Source organism: Anser brachyrhynchus (assembly GCF_964034855.1).
Source record: "Anser brachyrhynchus genome assembly, chromosome: 18".
Taxonomy (NCBI): Eukaryota; Metazoa; Chordata; class Aves; order Anseriformes; family Anatidae; genus Anser; species Anser brachyrhynchus.
In genome coordinates this window covers 10,191,090-10,206,411 of record NC_137711.1, presented here as the reverse complement: position 1 = coordinate 10,206,411, position 15,322 = coordinate 10,191,090, and the positions used below count along the sequence as shown (strand labels likewise).

At 50.1% G+C, this 15,322-nt stretch overlaps 1 long non-coding RNA gene across 1 annotated transcript; it reads right to left on the bottom strand.

The window, feature by feature from the left end:
- Positions 1-1,974: 1,974 nt before the first annotated feature.
- Positions 1,975-9,095, bottom strand: LOC308180143. The gene is made up of 2 exons (XR_013940770.1): positions 4,632-9,095; positions 1,975-3,381 (listed from the first exon to the last, which is right to left on the bottom strand). It is a non-coding gene; the product is annotated as an uncharacterized lncRNA (long non-coding RNA).
- Positions 9,096-15,322: the final 6,227 nt, after the last annotated feature.

The window sequence follows — 15,322 nt, the reverse complement described above, 5'->3', positions numbered from 1 at the left end:
GAGTGAGGGCTAAGAAAAAAGGTAAATGAGGCAACCAGGTCGGTGAGGACACGGGAGTCTCATTCCCCAAACTACATGAGTATTAAAGATCTCAAGGCTTGGTTAAAAACAAACAACAAAAACACTTGTATTCACCTGCCAAAGTCACTTGGAAATTGGAATTAGTTTTCTAAACCGCTTGGTTTCAGTTACACGCTGCAGGAGGTCGGATTTAGAAGATGGATGCTGCCCAGAGAGGTCCTCACTGAAGGCTCATCCTGCCTTGCACCAGTGCTGGTGCTTGCTGGATCCATCTCCAAGCAGATTCAGCTTGCTAACCTGAAGGGAAAATATACTTATTTTGCTGGGTTAACTGTTTGAACCCACCCTGTGCAGGGTCGGATAGGCTGAAAGCTGGTACGAGGCACGGAGGAGGGGGCCTCTGCTGTGCTCTGACCAGAAAGGCAGGGGAACGGTTAGGACTGCTCAAGCTGTAAAACGTAATTGCACCCCCAGGCACCTTTAAAATGTTTTCTCTTAAGAGTTTAAGTTCAGGAGATGTAGGCTATAAGTCACTTAAATGCTTTAGAAAATCATTCTCAATATTTTAACATGGAAATCTGCCTCAGACCCATCTTCCTCCCGGGCTTTCATTTCTTTATAGTGCTTAAATTCATGCAAAAGTCATCTTAAATCATTATTAGGAAGATGAAATGAAAACACTCACTTTAATTCACCAAGAATATCCTACTTTGAAGCATTTATTTCCACTCTGCTTCTATTTGGGGAGCTGGGGAGAAATTAGGACTTCACATTTCTTACAATTAATAACCTGTTTTACTCTGAGTTCTCATCACTCAGCATATATCACTTTGCAGTTCCTGTTTGCATCTCCAGTTTTTGTAACTACCACAGATTCGATCTCAAGTTAAATTTACACCTGCAAAAACAAAATAAACATCACGTAGCAAACACACAATGGCTACACAGAGGGCTGGAATGGCTGGTTGGTTTTAGGGCACTTCGGGTCACAGAGAAAAAGGTTGAGGTAGCCAAAGGCTCCGTGTCAGGGCTGAGATTTAAGGTTTGGTGATTTTCATTGCCTTTCACTTGGGCAATAAATTGCACCCCTGTAGAGAGGGGGTAAACCACTACTTTTCTAATTAAGGAGAATGTTATCCATGGGCCTCAAGGCAGAGAAATGCCTCCTTATGAAACAATAATGATGATTTAAGGAACACGGAATGTCACATACCCATTTGGGTTTAACCACTAAAGCTACTCCTTGAAAAAAGAAAAGAAAAGAAAAGAAAAGAAAAGAAAAGAAAAGAAAAGAAAAGAAAAGAAAAGAAAAGAAAAGAAAAGAAAAGAAAAGAAAAGAAAAGAAAAGAAAAGAAAAGAAAAGAAAAGAAAAGAAAAGAAAAGAAAAGAAAAGAAAAGAAAAGAAAAGAAAAGAAAAGAAAAGAAAAGAAAAGAAAAGAAAAGAAAAGAAAAGAAAAGAGAAAAAGGGATTTTTAGTGAACACAAGTATCCAAATGTCAGAATTACATTTCAGCCTAAAATGGCTGCACGGGCTTTGGGTCTTGTTAGCAAGGCTTTGGGTCTGCAGAGTGCTGATTCTGCAGAATCTGCCTCCACGAAGTACTGAACACTCCAGCAAGCACCAAGCACCGTAACAAATCATTAAAAAGCGCACGTGGCACTTCCAGGGAGCTCTCAGCACCGTGCTCGCTCGGGTCCCGCCGTCTCGCCCCCGGGCAGCAGTGCGGCAGGACTACCTGCAGGCTGCAGGAGCAGCACCCTGCCTGTCTCAGGGCTCCAAGGCCAAGCACTGCTCGGGCGCAGTGATTCCTGAGTTATCTCTGCTAATTGCTAAGATGGGCAATTGCTCCGTATCTATTGCTACTTCTCCCCGGTTATAAAATAAACACCGCACCTAGAGGTCCGTTTTCAGGGTGATGCAAGGGGTGTTTAACCACGCGACTCCCATTAATGTTAATTACAGAGCACATATTAACAGCATTATACGATCCTTTTTCCTATTAGCACTATCATAAATCTGATTGGTGGGGCTTAATTAGATCTCAGCAGCATAATGCAATAGTTTGATACACGAAAGGGCAAATTCATGGAGACAGCATACTATTATTATACTTTAATCTCAAAATCTCTCCTTCTCTTACTCATAACACCAACAAGGCTTCTTGTAAGATTGATTTGTTGTCAGAAAATGATTTAAAGACCGACTGTAAAAATATTATATTTTCCTTGCTTCATAGAATGCAGCATTGATGTTAGAGCTCCACAGAGACTCGATGTACTTTCAGATAGGGAACTTTAAAAGCCAAGTGCAAAATAAATAAGATGGCATCCTGCTGTTATTGTGGTAACCTTTACAGATCATTTCAGAGCTATGACTGTTGTGGAGTTCAGTAACACACCATGTGGGAAGCTGTAGCTTTGTGCAGTTCTACCCCCTTTAGCTTAAGCCCCGCTGTATTTGCTTTGTTGTGGCCCGGTTGTGGTATGTAGCAGAAGGAATGGTGTCCAAAGCGAAGGGCACAAGATTGTATAACTATGTTCTCCCTGCTGAGATCTCCTTGAGTCAGAGCTAGTCCCAAACTCAGTGGCTGAGAAACTCCCCGTGACGCTGATGGCCATTTAAGTAGTTCATTGTGTCACCCATAATGGGATAGATTTGTGATTTTCCATAAATAAGCATTTGTGGTGCACAAGCTTTACATTGATGCACAGATATGTTTTGGGCCTGAATGAAGAAGCCTCTCAACCAGAAGCAAAACGTATTGGTTTCAGCCGAGAACCTGAAACATGCCTGTTCCTTGCTATTAAAGCCTTGTGCTCAGCAAGTAACTCTAAGTGGTGTGTAGCGGGTTAAAAAATATAATAAATCAAAAACCCTAACCCCTCCCTCCACCCCAGTCCCAGTGCTCTGGAGTAGCTGAAGCTTCCAAGAGCAAATGAAAGAGTAGTCCTGGTAGATCAGGGCTCAGTAGCCCTTCCGAAGGGGTGTGCCAGACTGGTTTCTTTCCCAAAGCAGAGTTCAAATATACCGTAGGAAATCAGCAGAAGCTCAAAACTACTGCCTCTTCCCAGCTGTCAAAGGTGGCCTCGTGCTGACCCTGTGGTATGCCGTTTTTGGCAAGCCTGTATGGCTTGCTCACCACCTGCAGTGGACTCTGAGCTGTAATTGCTTCCTTCAGTTAAAGGACTTCCAGCCTTTCCTTAGGTAGAGCTTCGCCGGGCGTCTGGTGTAAGCTCAGCTCTGATCCAGTTCGGAGTTGATGTCAAGCCTGGTGCAAACCTGTAGGCAATGGGAAGTAAGCAGCAAGCTGCGTGGGGATGAACCGTGCCGAGGGAATCATCCCTAAAGCATGGCGAGACCTGAGAACATAAAATAGTTCAGCTGGAAGGGACCTTCAAAGACCATCAAGTCCCACTGCCTGGTCACTTCAGGGCTAACCAAAGGTTAAAGCGTATTACCGAGGGCAGTATCCAAACGTCTCCTGAACACTGATGGACACGGGGCATCAACAGCCTTTCCCGATTCCTGTTCCAGCGTCTGACCACCCTCGCAGTAAATAAATTTTTCCTAGTGCTTAGTCTGAACCTCTCCTGGCACGACTTTGTGCCTTTCGCTCATGTTCTGTCACTGGTTACCTGCCGTCCGGCAGCAGAAACAAGCCACTGTTCACAAAGGAGCTACACAGCCCCCCACGACCTCCCGTTCTGTCAGCCAGCCCCTCCTAACTCACCCAGACATTGCTGTTCCTGACAGGCAGCGATGCCCCTTCGAGTTCTCAGCCAGCATCAACAATAGATTTTTCCAGCAACCCTTTGCCCAGAAAATAACCCTCTGAAGAAAAGAACCTGTGTCCTGTGCTCTTTCAGCTGAGAATTGCTGCCTGAATATCTCCAGACCCTGCTTCTTTTCTTTTTTTTTTTTTCATACCTCCTTTCAGAGGTCTTTCTTTTCCTGGAAAATCTATGTGAAATTCCCAAGCTGCCTAGGACTCAAAAGATCTAATAAAAATAAGATTTATTAAGAGCAGAGGGAGGAAATCAGATTAAAACTGAAGAAACAGCTTGCATAACTGATCTCTTATACTCAGCAAATGCTCAGGAAGTGCTCGGTGCACACACATTAACCGTTTTGTGGAAGCCCTCTCCAGCCCGGCAGCCAGGCGAGGCGGGCAGCGGGCTGCCGCGTGTGTCTCCTCCGCAGACATGGCCATTAGCCGCACAAAGCCCACCAGAGCATGCTCGCAGTGTCTCAGCACCAGATGCAAAGCTGGGTTTTGCTGACCCACAATTAACCCATCCCGCCTCCCGTGCAGGAGGTCCCGGCCGCGGGACCCCAGGCGATGCCGTCGCTCGCTGGTGCAGGCTCTGAGACCTTTCGGATTCCTGCCTCTCCTCCCTCCACTCATCGCTCTTTTCTTCTCCCCCCAGGTCATGCTTTGCTACCCCATCAGCCCACTGCCCTACCCAGGTCCTGCTTTGGCTTGTCTTAAACCCCTCCACTTTGCAGGACTCCTCTTCTGACTCATTTTTCTCCCTCGGCAGCATTTTGCCCAGGTAGGCAGCGCTCCCCCCGCAGCACTCGCCCTCAGGGACACGACAGCAGCACCCACCTGTGAGCGCCTGCCTGCAGTCCCTCTGCTGGGGCTACCTGAGCGTGATGATGCCCCGTGAGCCAAGCTCCAGGAAATGGAGCTTCAGCTTCCTCCTCGTTCCAAACGGTGCTTAAACAGTCCTCAGATCAAACAACGTGGGCTCCAGCTCCTGGAGGCAATTTTTATGCTCTACAATCCTCATTTGGATGCTTTCGCATCCTCGAATGACGATTTTGGACTGGCTGGCTCCACCAGCCCCATTAACCAGGCACCTCCCTGCTTACCCGTTGGTGAACCCAAGCAGGACATGTCTCTTTCTCTTCTGCTTCCACCAATACAGTGTCTCTACCTATGGTTTCTTCTGCTTCACCTCTCACCTTGCCTAGCTTGACGGGCTGCTACTTCACTAAAATCTTCATAGCTTCTTCTGGTTATTCTTCCTATTCTTTCTCCAACATAAAACGAAGAGGGAGCAAATGGATTTTGTCTGACATCTCAGTGCACACCCTATGTGGCAGCTGCAGTTTTGCTCCGTGTTTGTTGCCACCCCAGCCAGGTGGGCAGGGATGCTTGTGCTTGGATGGTCGGGCATGGAGATGGCCACCACGAGACGGGCGCTGAGAAACATTCTGCAACATGCCAGTGGCTGTGAACCCTGGCCCTACACGTGCAGGAGCCTGTGTGGCCGGCTCCCCCTCACCCAGCAGTGGAGGAGCGTGGTTGTCCTCAGGCACCTTGTCCTCTGAACCAACTGGTGTAGGTCGTGCAGGCATCTGCCGTTCCCAGGTCGGGGACGGACAATTTGCACTGCCTGAACTACTGCCCGACCCAGTGCGGGAGAAGGCAGCAAAACCACGCCAGGATATTTACAAATTATGTTTTATAATTAGATGTCAATGTGGATTCTGGACTTTTAAATAATTCAGCTGAACTCTGAACCGCTCGTATTTCTGCACGTCTGCATGCTTCGTCTTGAAACATAAGCCCCGAACTGGCTGTTACTGAAATCAATCGATACATGCCATCATTGACTTACACAGGAGCTGAATCAGACCCAGTGCTAGCGCTCGCGCATCCCTAATGAAGTGTCGCCGCACCGCTGGGGTGAGCAGGGATCTCCTCGGTGGGAACGAAGCCCCGCTGGACACCTCATCCCTACCCCCAGGGGGTTTCGGTGGGTGCGTGGCACGCACCCTGTCCTGCGGGACCCACAGCTCGAACGCCTGTACCAGCAGCACAGCCGGCTCAGCAGCTCGCCTCGTTCGTCTCACAGCCTTCACAGCCTTCCAGCAAATTTCCCGTTCTGCGTGACTTCCCTCTGCCCCGCGCTATTTCAAGCCTTTATGTAAGAGGCATCGCAAGCCACTTAACGCTAGTTTGTTTGGACAGTTGTTCTACAGCAGAGTTTGTTGGATTCAGCAGAAATGCCTTCTGCTGTCATAGCAGCACCAAACACGTAAGTGCAAATGACTGACTCGCAAGGGTAACGGCACTCCGGAGCCCTGCAATTATGCGCAGCGCTGCTATTATATAATTGATCCGGGGATTTCATAAATTATGCTTTTTATAGTTTCTGAGAACACCCAAAGTCAGGTTAGGGAGAGCTTTAATGCCCACTTTCCTTGCCAAAAGGACGTTGCTTTGTCTCATGACCTGGTGGCTCCAGGAGCAGCCTTGCTCTTGCCGAAAGCTTCCTGTGAGCCGGGATGTCTGACTGGCAGCGCTTCTGCCTGCTTTTCTGCCCGCCTCATCCTCGCCTCAAAGAATTGCGGGTGCAGTGACAGCAGATCCTGGTAGAAATAACATAATCCTGGCTACAGATGCCATTTATTTTTTAAAAGGGCGTGAGACGGAGCTGCCAGCCGGAGGGCGTGCAGCAGGCGAGGGCTCGGTCCCCTCCGTGTCGCTGATGCTTGCCCTGCCCCGCGTGGCACGCAGCCAGGCTCGTCGCGCCATCTTCTCACATGGAAGCGGAAGCAGTCAGGCGAAGTTCAGCCTCGTTATTGCGTGGATCGAGCCCTCAGGATAACCTGTGGTGCTGCAAGAAGCACCCTGGTGATTCAGGCTTTGCTGCTTTTCCCTTCGGGTCAGGGCTGCACCAGTGGACCCGGCTCTGAGCACGGCGTGGCAGCCGGCGCTGCCCTGCAGGTGTGGGACGCCACCGAGCCATAGCCCTCGTTGGCTCTTCTCCCCCAGCACTGCTGGACAAGCCACAGCCCCAGGGCAGCAGCGGTTCCTCGCAGGCAGGAGGTCAACCTGCCTTCCCTCCCTCTCCTGGGTGAGAAGCCAGACAAGTCCCTCCTAGGAGGAGGGTGAGAACCTCCCGTGCTTCCCTCACTGTGAAGAAACCAATGGTTCACATTTTTCTTCATTAGTGTGTGGATCAATTTAGTTTCTGAGCCCCCAGTAAGAACTGGGGAAGGGAGGTGTGGGAGAGACCCCTCGGCCTTGCTGCCCCCAGCAGTGTCCTGCAGCCTCCCCCAGCATCTTGCAGCCTGGGACGCTAGATGGCCAAAAGAAATGATAACCTCGCTTGTGTTTCCAGTTAATCTTTACATCACAAAATACATCTAAAACACAGCAAAACTCTTTTGCAGAGAAATACTGTGGGTGTCCTGTTGACTGCAAACTCCACAGGCTCCACAAGACCAGGGGCCAGAGCAGCCTCCTGAACTTGATGAAACAAAGGAAATGAGAGCAAGAGGATGTCTTGATTACAGAAAAGCAGAATGCAGAGCCTCCTTATTTATGGAGGAGACATTTAGGGAGTCAGAGTTGTTATAAATCATGCAGCCAAGCAGTCATTTTTTGTGAAGCTCTCACATCCCAGACCAACTAACCATGCTCATATTAGCCTCAGCAGTTGACAACCATAGCAAAGAACTCGCAGAAAGGATAACATTTATGAACATATCAAAATGATTCATAATGGGCTATTAAAAATAGCAAGAGATGAAAGAGGCAGCCTACAGATAAGCCATTCTGAGATCCCCAGTAATTCAGAGCACTGTTTTAAGAAGTCAAGTTTTAGCTATCACAGACCTGTCCCTGCTGCTCTGCAGATAACAAGGTGGGCTGTTCCCAGCAGGGCGAGGGCTCTCCTCCACCCAAGGCTCTTTATTTCACTCTGGCAGCTATCACACAGCTATTGAAAAAAGCTGTGCATAACTCACACCCACCTTCCATCTCCCGTGCTCTGCCAAGTGACAAGCCTGAGCACACATCGCGCTCAGCCTTATTTTCCGTAGGCTGGCTCTGCACAGCGCTGACATATTCCAAGGGTTAATTTTGGCAACCCGGGTTAGCTGGTCAAGTACAGCACGCGCACCCCCTGGGCAGTTTTCGTAGTCTGTCAGGCACTTGTTAACACACTAACCCATTCATTTTTTTTTTTTTTGATGAATTTGTGGCATGTTGGACAAGAGCCAGAGGCTGAGCCGGGAACAATATTTATTTATATCTACACACAATAATTCATGTCTGCCCAAATCACGGACTTTCCCTAATCCGCTGTATTTCAAAACATTTGCAGTTCTCTCAGCCGATTAGCAGTGGCTTTGCTTGGCCCGATCTAGTGGAAAGAAACGTAAGACAGCGAATGCAGCTGAATGCTTTGATTCACTGATAGAGGCTGACGTTCGGCCCCGGCTGCTCCACCAGTCCCTAAATTAAAGGTTCTTCTAGGTGTTAAGGGCCGCGTTTTGTGCCATGATAAGGCACACTGAGCATCCAGTCCTTGTTCCAGTCCTTTGCTATGCTGTAGCAAACACAAAACACGGTGTTTGGGATGAGGAGGGCAGCAGGGCATGGAGCTACTGAAGGTAAAAAATGCCCTGCATACGTGTAAAAGCAAAAAGGGATTAAGAAAAGGAGGAAACAAAAGAGGATTCAGAGGTTTGTTAGGCAGGTTTGCAAATTATTTGGGGAAAATGCAGCTTGGATGCAAACAGGTTTAGTGTCAAGTGTAACCGGAATGAGACAAGCCTGCTGAAACCAACCCCACGTTTGGGTATGACCGCAACAGGATGCTGTCCCTGGACGGAGAGATCGGTGACTGTGTAATGGAAGAGCAGCTTCTGAATCAGCCTGGGCCTTTCATGGCCTTCAGAAGATCGGTGGCATCAACACCGGCATGCAGGGAATGAATGAAGGGGAATGAAGCACAGAGAGGGGACAGGATTGCTCCGATTCACCCGAAACACCACGAAGAAACCTCCGTGCCCTGTCCACCAGACCATTTGCCCATATGTAAGTGCCTGGGCTTAGGGCCGAGGAATCAGAGAGAGCTCAGGAATCAGGGGAATCAGAGGGCTGCCCCGACGGAGCTCGGAGGGGGGCCGGACCCCCCTCGCAGGGTGCTGTCCCCCAGGGGGGAGCTGGAGCAACCCCGCAGGGTTTCACAGAGGAAGATCTGTACTTTTCACTTGCCTACAGCAAATGTGGGGACTGAGTGAAATCAGCCTGGCCAGTTTCACTTCTTAACCAGCCTTACATTCGTTTGTCAAGGCAGTGTTTGTTTTCAAAACAGCCAACGTGACTTATTTATACGTGGTGGTAGCCCGGGTCCTTTTGGTCACATATTCGCCTTCAGGAGACCTTTGTAATTTTCCAGGCAGTCCAAACAGTCCATCTTTGGTATTCCCAAACCGATTCTTTCTTATTGCTGCAAAAATGAGTGGAGTTTAAGCCTGATTTTTTTTTTATATTTATATTTTTACACGGGGAAACTTGAAGGGGTTGCATCATTAACAGCAACTTTATCTGACCTGAATTTGGCTACTGCATAGTTTAAATCCCTTAGGGACCTTCATTACTACAGCATTAAGGAAGCTTTCGGAGTTTTAAAAATCCTCATAAATGTTCTTCTCAGAACTACACTATAAATTCAGCTTTTTATCACAAACTTTTCCCCTCCCTAAATAAAAAACTCTCAACTTATTTCACTCTATTTCACGACAGTGTTTTAAAATAGAATTTAATACTCATGAAGTGCTCTGCAAATCAAAGTTTCATGTATGCGGGCTGTACCAAGGGGGGATGTTCTGAATTTGGCCAGGGCTTTTTTTTCTTTTTTTTTGTCTTTTCCTTTTTTCTATTCTCTCTCCATATTATTTGAATTAAACTCCATATGTATGCCAGCAGAGATCAAGATCGGCTGGCACTAGGCGCTATAGAAATACAGCATAAGGCGAGGCCCGGTCTATAGATAACTAAAATCGAGGAGATAAAGCCAAGGGAGGGAGGGAAGTGCTCCTGTCACCGCTGTGCACACCGGGAGCAAGGGCAGGAAGGAAGGAGTACCCACAAGAATTATCTCCAGCACTGGTGCAGGAGCCTGGGTGTGGGTGCAGGTCCCTCCCGGCAGTGGGTGCTCCCAGGGGAGCACGCACCCGGAGCCTGAAGGAGGGGACACGGCACAAGACCCTGGTGATGGGAGGATGCCTCCATCTCATGATCCCTCCAGGTGGGGAATTGCCCTGGTTTTGGGCTCGGTGGAGAGCCAGTGATGGACCTGCAGTAACCAGCAGTTTGTCTCGTTAAGGCACCGGTGCCGGCTACGTGGGCTGGCGTTGGGCTGGAGAGGGAGCGTGAGGCTGGTGCAAGATGTGCTGCTTGCACTAACGTGCCCGTGAGCCCCAGAGAGATGGGGTTTGTTGAGAGAAGAGTTGTTAAGTACAGGTATTCTTAGATGACATCTAGTCTGAGATATCTGTATCCCTGAGAAACTGACATGATGCTTATCCCAATTAGAAGCAGGGTAGCCCGTTGCCTCCGAAATAAGGGAAGAGAAGCTGCTTTGTGACAACAGAGGAGAGATTTGGACCCCCAAGGAGAAACAAATTGCAAGAGCAAACCACTCTGTCTCTCTGCTGGAGAGCACAGACACAGCTTCGCCCTGCTGCACAAGCCTGGTGCAAGGCGTGCACACGAGGGCATCAGGAAAGGACCCTGAGTCAGCTGGGGGATGCAGAAAGACCTCTCTGATTTTTACTCCAAGGAGTTAAAACTCAGCTTTCTTTTCATTTCTTCACCCCCGTCCTTTACATACACTTGTAATTGTTTCTCTATTCTAGACACTATGAATAAAAGCTAGTCAAGCAGGCACGCAGAGTTTGGTTCTATATTGAGTAACTGTAATAGGAAGTGATTATTTCCCCATGCGGTAGCGCCAAAGGTCACCTCTGTTTACATTTTTCTCCTCTGCAAAGTCCATGGGTGTAGGCTCGCTCAGTTACAAGCTCCCTTCACGCACGCTGTGCTGCTGACCTGGCACCCATCGCCCCGTCCCCTGGGCTCCCCCAGGCTCGGCCGTGGCTGCTGCGAGCCACACGGGGACCGTGTGCGACAGCCCCTACCTCTCCCCCAGCGGCTCCAGGGGGACACAGAGTGGACAAAACCTGGTGACCCAACCACACGGGTCTCTGGTTTGGAGGCTGCTCAGCTCTCAGGGCTCGTTCAATGGCTTGGAGGTTTTTTCCCTATTAAAGAGACAACGTGAGTGCTCTGCTGAGAGCTCCCTGGGACAGCCGGGGACATGGTGCAGTGCCACCACTCGCAGGCTCTGCAAGGGGAACTCCTAACGAATCGCCCGCACCGTGCCTCTGCCCCTTATTTTTCTTGCTAACAACTGTTTTTTAAAAAGGAAGCTCAGCAGCTCAGCCATCTCAGAGCCACCATTAATTTAACCTTCCCCCTTATTTATCGATGGAGCTCCTTTCTCCCTTGCCTTTTGTGTCCCCGTGATATATTTCTAGAAGCCGGCTGGTGCCCATGGGAGCATTCTCTCACCTGCTGCCCTCCCCAGCTCCCCGCCAGCCCCACGTGTGGTCCTATGCCCGCTCCCCTCCCTGCCACAAAGCTCCGGCTGTGTCCGGCCATCCCAGCGCCTCCCTCTTCTGCTTTGTTTGCTGCTCCTCACGCGCTGCATTTTCCTCTTTCCATGTAAAAACACATTCGAGGCAGGGAGCGCTCCGGTACCAAATGGTGCAGCCCCTTCCCGCGGGGTCGGGCTCCCTGGCATCAGCTCTGCTCTGTCCTACTTCCTCTGCCCCACCACTCGCTCCTCCAGCTGGAAAAATCACCCTTCCGAGCACACCGTGTTCACCAGACTCCTTGGCTTGAGATCTAAAAGCTTCTTTTACACCTGTATTACAGTGTTGTAAGAGTTGCGTTCATTTAGCGTTAATTAGCATCACTGCAATTTAGCTCAGTCCTCGAGGACCCCATCATGGCCCAGTTCTGGCAGCGGTGGCACATAGGCACCGCAGGAGGCAGCCCCTGCCCCAGAGCCTGCGCTCTGCGGATGAGTCAGGAGGGAAATATCTTTCTCCCATTACACCAGGGGAAGTACCGCGCGCAGAGATTTGCGGGGGAGTTCGCAATCGCCTCTAATGGTTAAGCTCCCACGCCGAGCCCAGCTCCATTAATCCTGCCCAGGCGGGTGGCGCGGGGAGGTGCAGGTGCCACGGGGCATCCGCACCATTTCTCATCCCGTCGGTGCCCCAGTGCCCTCAGCGTGGTCCCGGGCAGCAGCCACCGGCTGCAGGGCCCCCACTGCTCGCACGTTCCCCACCAGCGCCCGCAGGGAGAGGGGCTGCCTGTGCCAGCGTGGCAAGGATTTCCCAAATGCAAGAAAGGTTTCGGTTTGCTTAACTTTTAGATTTCTCTTTCGGATCCATTCCCCATCCTGCTGAATTATTTCGTCTTTTCTGAACCAAACTGCCTCCCTGCTCAGTGACGTTCAGTTAGGACAAGGTGTCCCACGGCACACACAGAAATCCCAGCAGCAAACGGACAGTGGCTGAATTCCTCTTTGCTGTACAAGATAAGCTGTAGGCCAGAGCCAGAGGATATTAATACCTGCTCCAGACGGAACAGGAGGTTGTTTCTTAAGTGGGTAAAAATGGGTTCAAACATGTGGGTGTGTGGCCAGGTGGGCTGGGTGTGCTGGGAGCACACACTTGCTATAGAAACTTAAATATTTTCTTTAAGGCGCAGCAACTATTCATTTCAAAAAATAATGCCATCAGGTTTCTGAATCTAAACAGGAACACAGAAGAGCACATAATGGTCAGTACCCGCAGCTGCAGGAAGTGCCTCGGCAGCGCCTGCGGTCCTACACAGCACGTCCCCCCGCGCGCCCCCCCCGCCACGACTGGGAGGCAGGAGGTTGTTGGCGACATTTGGCTTCTCCCATGTCTTTGTGAAAGAGGTTTCTTTACGGTGGTGTTTTTGTGGGGAGAGGAATGGGCTGGAAAACGTTGCTGCCGGAACAGGGCCGGTCCCAACTCTCCCCAGCTGGAGCAGGGTGGGACGAGGACAGCTTCCCCACATCCCAGCCCAGAGACCCCACAAGGAGCGGGCACTCCAGCTTGGCTGTGAGCACAGGGTTGCAACACAAAGCTGCTTCCATACAATGCGCTAGGAAAGCCTTCACTTCATCCCAGTGGGGAAGAAATATAAATAAAGAAGCCTCAAAAAGTACTGGGAAAGGCAAGTCGCTCGCTGGCACCTCCAGGCGTGGCAAGGGGAGCGTGCGGTTCCCTGCCCTCCTCATGGACCAGGAGCACTCATTTCCCCTGGGTGAACGTGAGCAACCAAATGGGGTAGAAACCAACAACTAATTGGGGCTGGGTCTGATCTCCGTAGCGTAGACCCTTTTGCTGAGGTCGATGGAGTTTCAGCAGTGGCAAGGGTTACCGCAGGGTAACCCAACACACTCTATCTGCAGTAATGTCAGTGCCGTGAAGAAAAGTGCAGGAAATCTAGGTGGAGCCAATTCTTGATGGTTTATTGCATCGTCAAGGCTGAGCTGGAGCTATAACGACTGGGGACGTGGAGCTCACAGCGACGCACTCGGACTGGCCGAGCTCTTTGGATGTCCCTTTGTTGCTCAACTTGCAAATCAGGCCGTGAGTTTGGGAGCCTGACTTTGGATACTCATCTTTAAAAATAATGGCCTTCATTTCTACCAGAGGCAGAGAAAAAAGAAATTGTCTGCCCTGGAAAACAGCCACTCAGAAACAATTTCCCCTAAAATTCTCACTAAGGGTGATGAAAATCCAAAGCAAAGCGGGGAGGGGGGGCGGGGGGAGGGAAAAGAAGCTAGATGAATTAATGCTCTTTTAAAAAACTTTTTACAACTGATTTCTAATGAGGCATGGCCAATGTTGTTGACACGCAATTGGATCAGCTTCAACTCCTGGGACGACTGCTTGATGAATGGACAAATTCCAGGGCGGGAGACAAACGCTGCCTTCCTCTCCCACAACTCAGCACTTCTCCCACAGACTACTTAAACCTCCACCAGAAACGACTCGACTCTATATTAGTAGTTTAATTAAAAGTTTCCATATGCAAGTTGCCTTTGCTCTCACCAGCTTCTGAATGGGGAAATTAAATGCGCAGCAACAGGGAAAGGCTTTGAGCTGGTTTTATGGGGAAAGCTGCTAACCCGCTCCCCTGACGCTTACAAGACACTGACTGTACCCTGCCTGGCCAAAAGACTGCGGCCAGCAAAGGGGCTGCGCCTGCATAAAGCAGCTTTCTATAAGCTCAGCTGCAAATATATGTATTTTTATCCTAAGATGTTGCAACAAAATGTAAAAACAAGAGGGGCATTAATGGCAGGAGCTGCTGCTCTTATTAAAGTCACCAGTATTTGCAGATCAGACACCAGGTGTGCTTTCTGGGGAAAAGACCAAAAGTTTGGGACATTTGCATGCCCATTTGCCAGGGGGCCATCACTTCTTTCTAGCAGCAGAGCCGGGTGCTCCCCGTGCCCGGGGGGCTGCAGGCAGGCATGGCTCCTGCTCTCAGCCCAGCTCTTGGCTGGATGTAACCAAAGCCCAAGTTCAGAGCTTCTCTTCTGAGCCAATCCACCAAGGATGTGTGGCTGTGAGATGCTCTGGCCAGCTCCTTCTAGGAAAAAAAAAAAAAAAAAAAAGGGCTCTTTTGGGGCACTGGAACGAAAGTAAATGAAATGCAAATCTAGCTTCAAAGGAGTGTGCGAAACAGAGAGTGGTTTTGCAGCATCCCAAGGGTTCAGGCCGCTCGCTGGGGGCGTGGGCAGCCCCAGCTCAGCTACTGTGAGCCCCAGGGGTCTGCACCATGCTGTAACACAGTGCCTACCTAGCAGGCTATGGGGTCAGCCCCATCCTCTTGGCCTTGTCTCAGCAACTAGAAACATATTTTGTAATAGGTGGAACAGGTCCCACTGATGGGATGGACGGAGCTTGCCTGAGCATGTGTTAATGGTCGTCTCGTTGGAGCCCTTGTGTGGGAGGAGAGCCCCAAAGTGCCCTGGCAGCTGTGGGAGCTGCATTTGACCACCCACAGCCTCCTCACCTGCTTCCCGATCTGCTGGAGGGAAACGGGAGATCCCCCACGGCAGGGCTCCCGACCCTCCTTCCCTAAGCAGAACTGTTTGAGCTCTGGGGACACAGTTGAAGCCACACGGCTTTTGTAGGTTTCTCTTTAAATAACACTAGTTGTGTCCTCACCCCAAGCCACGGGAGGCCAACCAAGGGACCGATGTCCCTCCAAGGTCCCCGGCTCCCCGAGGCACCTGCAGTGGTCCCGATTCATGCTGAGAGCGGGCAGCGCTTGCTGTGCCGGGCCAGGGGAAAGTCAGGCGGCTCCTTTCAGCCCCTAAAGTGATTTAAGATTCACGTAGGCAGCCTGTTTCAAAACTCTTGGCTATAGTCTGT